The sequence below is a fragment of the Sciurus vulgaris genome (assembly GCF_902686455.1).
Source record: "Sciurus vulgaris genome assembly, chromosome: 10".
Classification (NCBI taxonomy): Eukaryota; Metazoa; Chordata; class Mammalia; order Rodentia; family Sciuridae; genus Sciurus; species Sciurus vulgaris.
This window is the reverse complement of record NC_136470.1, coordinates 28570746-28578979: the sequence shown is the minus strand read 5'-3', so window position 1 is coordinate 28578979 and position 8234 is coordinate 28570746.

The following is an 8234-nucleotide window of genomic DNA, read 5'->3' as shown; positions in this document are numbered from 1 at the left end:
TTCTTTCTACAACTTTCTCCCCTCTCAGTCTTCATAGAATTGGAGACAGGTTGGGCCTTGCCCTGGATTAGGATTTGGCTTAAAGGAAATTTGTGGCACTGTTTAGTGGTCTGGGTAACAGACCACTTTCTCCATGTCAGTATTAGGGTTACTTGGCTCTCTTACCATACATGTGTTCCCTGAAGTGGCACTTTTAATTTCCTCTAAGAACTTTTCCCTTGAATGTACAACTTTGATAACGGATTGTCTTTTCTTGGCTTTTGACATACCTTCCTCACGAAGCTTAATTGTTCCTAGTTTTTAACTTGAACTAAGAAATGTGCAACTTTTCATATCACCTAAACACTTAGAGGCCACTGTAGGGCTATTAATTGAACAAATTTCAATATTGCTGTGTTTTAGGAAATAGGGTGGTCCAGGAAGAGGGAGGTTTACAGAGTGGCTAGTCAGTGGAATAATCAGAAGACACACAACATTTATGGAAGAAGTTTTCTTATGTGGGTGTGATACATGTTTCCCAAAACAATAGCAATAGTAACATCAAAGATCACTGACCACATATCACAATAATAGATATATTAACAGTACAAAGGCTTAAAGCACTGGGAGAATTGCCAGTGTGACACAGAGACACAAAGTGGGCACATGCGCTTACACGCTCTTGGAAAAATGGTGTTGATAGATGTGCTGGATGCAGGAAGGACACAAACTTTTTTCATTTGAAAGAAAGAAAAAAAAAAAAAGATGATGTATGCCTTTAAAACCTTTGTGTAGTCTAACTTTTTCTCCTGGATGGCCTTGCTGCCTTTCTTTGCTTAATGGATTCCTACTAGTCCTTTAAAATCCTTTTCAGGTGGTCCTCAGAGTTGCCATGCACTTAGTCTCAACCTTACACAAAACAATCATTTTCTTTTTTAAAAACGTGTCTGCCTCTCTCACTGGAATGGGTGCTGCTTCACTGATCAAGAGCTGTGCTCTCAAAAGGTAAAACACTCACTAAATATTTACTGAGTAACAGACTGTTCTATGGTCCTCGAGTGAAAGTGGAGAATGTGACAATTTAGCTTACATATTTTATTATTCATAGAATTCCATAATCTAATTTCCTCAAAGTTGTATTATTTTTTTAATATGGTTCTGGGTTCCAAATGTTTGTATCTCCCTCAGATTCCTATGTTAAAATTCTAACCCTGAAGAAAATGGTGTTAGGAGGAAGGGATTTTGGGAGGTAATGGTCATTAAGGTAGAACTTTAGTGAGTGGGGAATGGGGCCTGGAGGAAGATACTTCAAACTTTCCACAATGTGAGAACACAGAAGTGCTGTCTATGAACCAGGAAACTAGATGGTTCAAACCAAATCTGCCAATACCTGGATCTTGTACTTCCCAGCCTCTAGAACCATGAGAAATAAATTTCTGTTGTTAATAAGCCACTAAGTCTGTGGGGTTATAGTAGCCCGAACAGACTGAGCCATATGGCATAGCCCCATGTTTAGATTTTAATGTCTTGGTAATTTGGAAATAAAGTCATTAATTTTTTTATGCTAATGACTCATCTTAGGTGGGAGAACTTGCATATCTTGGAGGTCATCCGCTCCAGGGGTTCTTCACCAGAGGTCTCACGTTTTGGTGCCATCAACTTCTTCTGGCTGCCACAGCTCATGATAAAAGATGTGGGTTGGAGGTTTGGTCCTGTATCTGGTGCCAGAACTGGAACTCTATACTTTGATATGCCTGATGTAACTGATAGCTGCTTCTCTGGTTCAATCCAGTCCTAGTTTTATAGAAAGGGAGCTGGAGCACCTAGAGGTCAGCTTAGTTGTCGTATGCTAGCTAGCTTGTTGGAAAAATGACCAAATTTGATCTAGAGCTCAAGTCTTTTGAAACGTATGCTTTTAGAAAAGACAATGACAGGTGTGACTGGCTCCTTAAGAAATGTCTTGCCTCCATTGCTTCTGAGATTGCAACTTAGTCACTGATATATTCTGGATTAAAGTTGATTTCTGAGGTTGTCTTCATATCAAAAGTGACCCAACTGAACATACAATTCATAAAAACACATTTTCCCACACGTAAAGCAAAATTAGGACTTCAACAATTTTTTCCACAATGTAATTAGTTATTTGAGGTTTCCATAGACTTAACTCAAGATGCTGTGGGCCAGAAATTTCAGATATAAGAGAATATCAGTTATCTTCAGTGTTAAGGAAGCCACGTTTGTGACAATGACTTCTGAGCTGAGAAGATAGCTACTAGATTCGTGCTCAGAAATAAACATGGAAATGGTTGGGGCTCCAACTACAAAAGTTAACTGGAAGATCATAAATAATTTCTTAAAGGAGATCTGTTTATTCACAAAGAACATTCAGTAATACTATGATAGCCCAAGAATGGTTGAGTGTTTCTGAACCACACTCCATAGACAGTGGGATTTTAAAATCAATCTTCTTTGGCAGGTCAAGCAACCCAGATTTAGGGTAATCTAGCAAGGAGAACATACAAGCATGAATGAGCAATAAGCAAGGCAAATCTACATGTTTATTTCAACTAAAGTTCTTACTCTTTTAATGAGACATTGAAAATGAAACAGACACATGAAAAGAAACACACACACACACACGCACACACACACACAGAGTAGCGGAACAAGACGTATAGCTGATGCTTGTAGTTCGAATTTTTATTTCAGAACAGAAGTCCAAGAAGAGTCAGTAAAAAGGATTGGTACTTTGCACTTAAAGGAATAAAAATGAATGCAAACTTTTCTATCACACCAACTTGCAAATGTGATTAAAACAAAACAAAACAAAACATAGTTAGAAATCACTAGATTGGTTGAGAAATATATTTCTGAGTTATCAAAGGCATGAAACCAATATTGTGCCAGTGAATACTCCACCCCCAACCAACCTTGATGAACTGAGCAAGATCAAGGCCAGATTGTAATCCCTTGAAGCATTGATGATAAGCACACTATGGTTAAAGGACACAAATTACCCTTGGAATCATAATGCAGGTACGTACACTGGATGTAAGAATAATGTGATTCAAAGTAATTTAGGACTGTGCCAAGCAGGAAGAGAAAGTCCTTTGGGCATTCAAGAAGAACATTTAGACAAAGCAAAACAAGAAGGAGAATTTGTGGTTAGCAGGAAGCTGTTGCTCATTTATATTTTATTGAAGACTTAAAATGTTGGGCAAAGGAGTCCGTCTTTAGCAAGCAGAGAGAGAAATTTGGATTGTATGTGTTTCATAACTGCTACAATCAACTGGGGAAAAAAAGCATTAAAAGTTGGTTTTTTTTAGGGTTTTAATTTTCAGCACAAATCTCCTTTGTATGTTGTTGTGATGCTTCATAGAATTACCACTCTCCTATGTTAATCAAGTGAATCCCTTCCAGTTTTACAGATTGCTATGAAAAACCATAAGACATCACATTTACTAAATGGCAAATACTATTGATCTAACAAGCGCCCTTGAATAATGAAAGGGGCACATTTTTTATTATGTACACCCTCTTGGCAAAGCTGAATGAATATACTGGTGAGAAATGGAAGAATGAATGCATTTTTATAGTTTCAGATGTGTATGTAGTAATTTGTTAATAGATTCATAAATAAGATTTTAATTGTCTGTATCTACCACAGAACAGAACTAGAAACTGTTTAGGATATGTTTAATAAACATCAGTCCTTCCTTTTAGGAGTTTATTATTAGAAACTAATGATATTAGTACTGAGAAATACATAAAAGGAGGCTAACTGTAAATTACAAATCCAGTGATGTTCAAATGGAAGTGCTTTCAGTGCAATGGGAATATGGAAAAGATGGCTTGCAAAAAGGGGACAAAGGGAATAGCTTATCTACTATTATGAAGTAAATTACTGATGCTAGTACAAAGTACTGTATAATTCTTTGATACATGTACAAAGTAAATTTGTCTATCCATCCATGGATTCATCTATCTATCCATCCATCAATACATCCATCCAAAGGGTAAAGAGGTGATATGAAATGATCATAGAAAGAGGATAGTAAGGAGAAAGCGATTGTGGTACGTTCTGAGTGTACACAACAAGAGGAGGGAAAATAAGAAGAAATTAGAATGAAGGACTTTGCTTGAATGAGAGAATCTAATGCATGATTTATAGGGAACATTGTAAAGCTATATGGCCTCAGGAAAGTCTGGCATACACAAAATGACAGGTAGAAAAGATAGTTTTAACAAAGGAACTGAATGAAGACTTATAGGAAAAAATATTATAATTTGGAATTGTGGAAAGATTCATATTCAAACAGGAGATGAAGTATTACATATAAACTGTAAGACAAAATTAAGCCTATAGAGTCAAATTGATATTGAAATAATAAATTCTTGCTTATATCACCTCTGAGATAATATGAATGATAAATAAAAAAAAACAGGTAATAGATCAACTACTTTACTTGTTGGACTAGCTCAATGATCGAATTGAGAAACAATGCACAAAAATTCATTTGTCTGGGCTGCCATCACTCAACAAATATTAATTGGCTGCACTTTGCAACACATCAGGGCAAGTAGTTACTATACAAAATGCCAATTGAACACAGAGTACTTTTTAAAATGTATCTTGCACAAATATTGTAAAAATCCATTGGAAGTGTTGAAAAGAAAGCAAATCAGATTCAGAAAATGTCATGACTGAAAAAGCAGACTTAATTGGGAACTGGAAATAGAAATTGAAAAACCACCAAGACTCAGTGAGAAATTTTATTTGGGAACTTCATTATTTATCAGTGTTCTCTACTAAGGCATAGATATTTGATTTGGAAAAAGTTAAAGGCAGATGATAAATTTTTGTGTAATATGAATTGGTCATGCAACTTGTCTTCCAGCCAGGTGCAATGTGCAGAACTGAAGCAAATATAGAGGTTGACCTATTGGATGTGTGCATTAATTCAACAAACTTATTTATTTATTTATTTTTGAGCCCTTGCTATTTTGCAATCAATGTCTAGGCACTGGGTTTCTGACATGAACAGAACATGTGCTCTGCCATCAGTGAGGCAGCCAGCCACACATAAAATGGATAAATGGCAAAACGATGGGGAAACCCCATGGAAAGTAGGAGGTAGGGGATGTGGGGTGAAGGGTCTCTAAAGCAGATGAGGTGAGAGGCAGACTAAATGAGGAAAGAGGCTCAGAAGTCAAGAAGGGAGAGTTGTGTAATTGGTTATCAGCAGTGTCAAATTCTGTACATAGGTCAAGGAGCATCATGATGGAGAAGTGCCATTTCGTTTTGGCAGTGAGCATGTTACTGGAGACCTTGGCAAGGCTAGCTTCTGGGAAGTGGCGTGGGTTAGAGCTGAACTGGATCAGGTTCAGGAGTATTTTCACAGAGGAACTGAATGCATCTGGTGCACTCTAGGAGTTGGGAGAGGAAGGGGAGGAAAACAGTTGTTAGAGGGTGTGTGGATTTCTTGAGGCCCGGGGATAGATGAGACTCAGCAGGAACCCAAAACAGACTTTTCAGTTCTATTTTGTGAAAAATCTAGCTTTCACTAGCAATAAGGAAATGGCATTTACATATTGAATTAGCCTTTGGTGAACTCGTTTGTTCTATCCGGCAATGAGTCACCATAACACTGACCCTGCCATTGAAATCATCAGATCTATTTGGAGAGAGTTGGTGATTGTGGGGGAAGTTGTTTAAAACATTGACAAAAAATATTTACTCTCCCTGATGTGCTAAACACCTGTGCGTATTAGTGCTGCCTACTGACTATTAGCTTGGGAGCATGCCAATGCCACGTCTGAATCAAAGAAAAGGGAAGTCTCATCTTCAGAAGGGGTTAAGTGTACACGGCACAGGAAGAAGTTATAATACTTTCTATTTGGGTTTTCTCTCATCTGAAAAGAGTTTTAAAGAGAAAAGTGGATCTACGAAAGCCAGCCTCAATTAAAATGCTAAGTACAAGTTGCAGTTTCCCCACCTCTGCCAGAGGGAATATGTCCAACATGACCAGCCACCTGTTTCCTTTTATAAGAGCTCAAGACTGCTGCCTCGTCCAGCATACTCCTCAGTGACACCAAATATCAGTGTGATGATGAATCAAAAGTCATCAACAGCAGAGCTTTATTTACCAAGAAATGACACTTAGTAAGGTCATCTCTTTCCAAGAGGACATTACAACCATTTAAGTTGACGAAGGCATCTCAAACTCAAACAGGCTTATGAAAAGGTATATATATATATAGGGGATACAGAACTTGAGTATTTCCAATTTAATCAAATATATATATGCCAACAGGCTGGATGAAGGCGTTTGAGCAGAGAGTAATGGCACATGGTCTGTGATGACTTAGCTAGGCACAGTGAAGGTCACAGAACTAGAAATTTAAGAATCAATTACAAAACAGGTTGCCGTCTATAAGAGAGTGGGTTTGGAGTCAGTGAGATCTGGGTTCTAAGGATAGCTGTGCCATTTATTAGCTGTGGGACATCAGTCAAATAACTTAAATTTCAAAACTGCAGTTTCCTCATCTATAAAGTACAAGTAATACTAATGCCTATCTCAGTGCTGTTTAAGGATGAAGAGACAAAAGTGCATGTAGTTTAACCCTGAACCAGCCAGATAATAAATGATTCGTAAATAATATTATTCCCCTCAAGTCCTTAATTTCTTAATTTAAGAAATTAAGAATTCTTAATTTCTTACTGATCAGAAAAAAATGCCATTAGAATTGAGTTAAAAATATGAGAGTGAATGTGAAAATGAATGTATGAAACAGCTCACTGTGAAAATGCTACATTTATTAAACAGTGGAGTTTTGCCTTAGAGAAAAATAGTGAGCACCATAAAATTCAATTTAATTTGAAGGGATTGAAGTAAGAGCATTTTTAATCAGCAAATAGGACCCAGAAAGAAAATCCTAAAGTTATAAAAGTTTTATTCACTTCTAAAATTTAATAAGATTCCGATTTTACTAACGTTTAAAAATAAAATTGTCTATTAAATGTAAAATTAGCTTCATTATACATATAAAGAGTCTCAGTGCTCTTGTTCAAATTAATAGTAAAAAATTTTTCCAAGTAGGTTCTGTGGGACATATTAGCAATATTCAGATAATAATCAGTGCCCTTCTCTCCACGTTTAAAATGCCCTCCTCCACTTTTAGAATAACTTGATAGCTGAAGCTCTTCAGCACATTATCTCTTCCATATTCCCTAGATTCTCATTTGGTATAGAGGCCCGAGAGCCCTCTCCTCTATCAGGCAGACCAGACCTCCTGCCAATTCTTAGACCCCATGTTTAATGGGAATGTCTTGGTTCTCTAACCCCCATACACATTATTTATTTTTCTCATTCTTGGGGGAAATCTGCCAGGTGGAGACTTATCATTCTATCTGCAAAAAGAACCCAGAAAGAGAAACTTTCAAATGATTAAAAATAGATGGGTAATGTTTTAAAGGATGCGCTGTAAACTGCTGAAGCACTTTGAATCTCAGTGAACTCTGGGTCCAAGTTACACCTTTCAGGCCAATCCAGAAATTCATCCTGCTAGTCCTCAACTTGGCTAGCTGAGGAAAAAGCAGAGGCAAGGCAGTGTGAAGCACCTGGGTGCACTCACATGGGTGGGTTGACTGAAATCCTACATGACCAAGCCTTTCTTAACCTTGCCACCTACCACAAAGTGACGGCTCCTTCACCACTTCACTACTCAGGGACTTTGCCATTTGTGTTCATAGATCCTCAGCTCAAAAGTCATCAGAGTATGCCTCGACGGGGACTACACATCACGAAGATCTGCTTCTCTTCTCTCTGAATCTCCTGAGCTAAGCCAGATCTCAGTCTTTGCAAAAGTCTTCAAGTCTGAGAACAGGGAAGAAGGAGGAAGGGAATTGGGGGTTCTGCTGTTTGCTTTTGTAAACCTGTAAATCATTCAGTCTTACTAGCAGTCATTTTTTTGTATGATGGAGGTAATTATAGATACTGGTTTGAAAAGTGCTTTGATATCTTCAGATTAAAGAGATTCTAAAAGGGCAGAGGATAATTATTATTAGCAGCTCAATGGTTCATAGGTTTTTCCATATGTGCCTTCCTCCAGGGAAGCTCAACCCATCAAAATAAAACAGTTTGAGAGAAAAGTACAATAGAAAACTATTTAAACAAGGAAAACTACTTCAAAAAGATGAGCCAGATGAAACATAAAAGTGAAATAAAAAATTAAAGCGATGACATGCTTCTAAA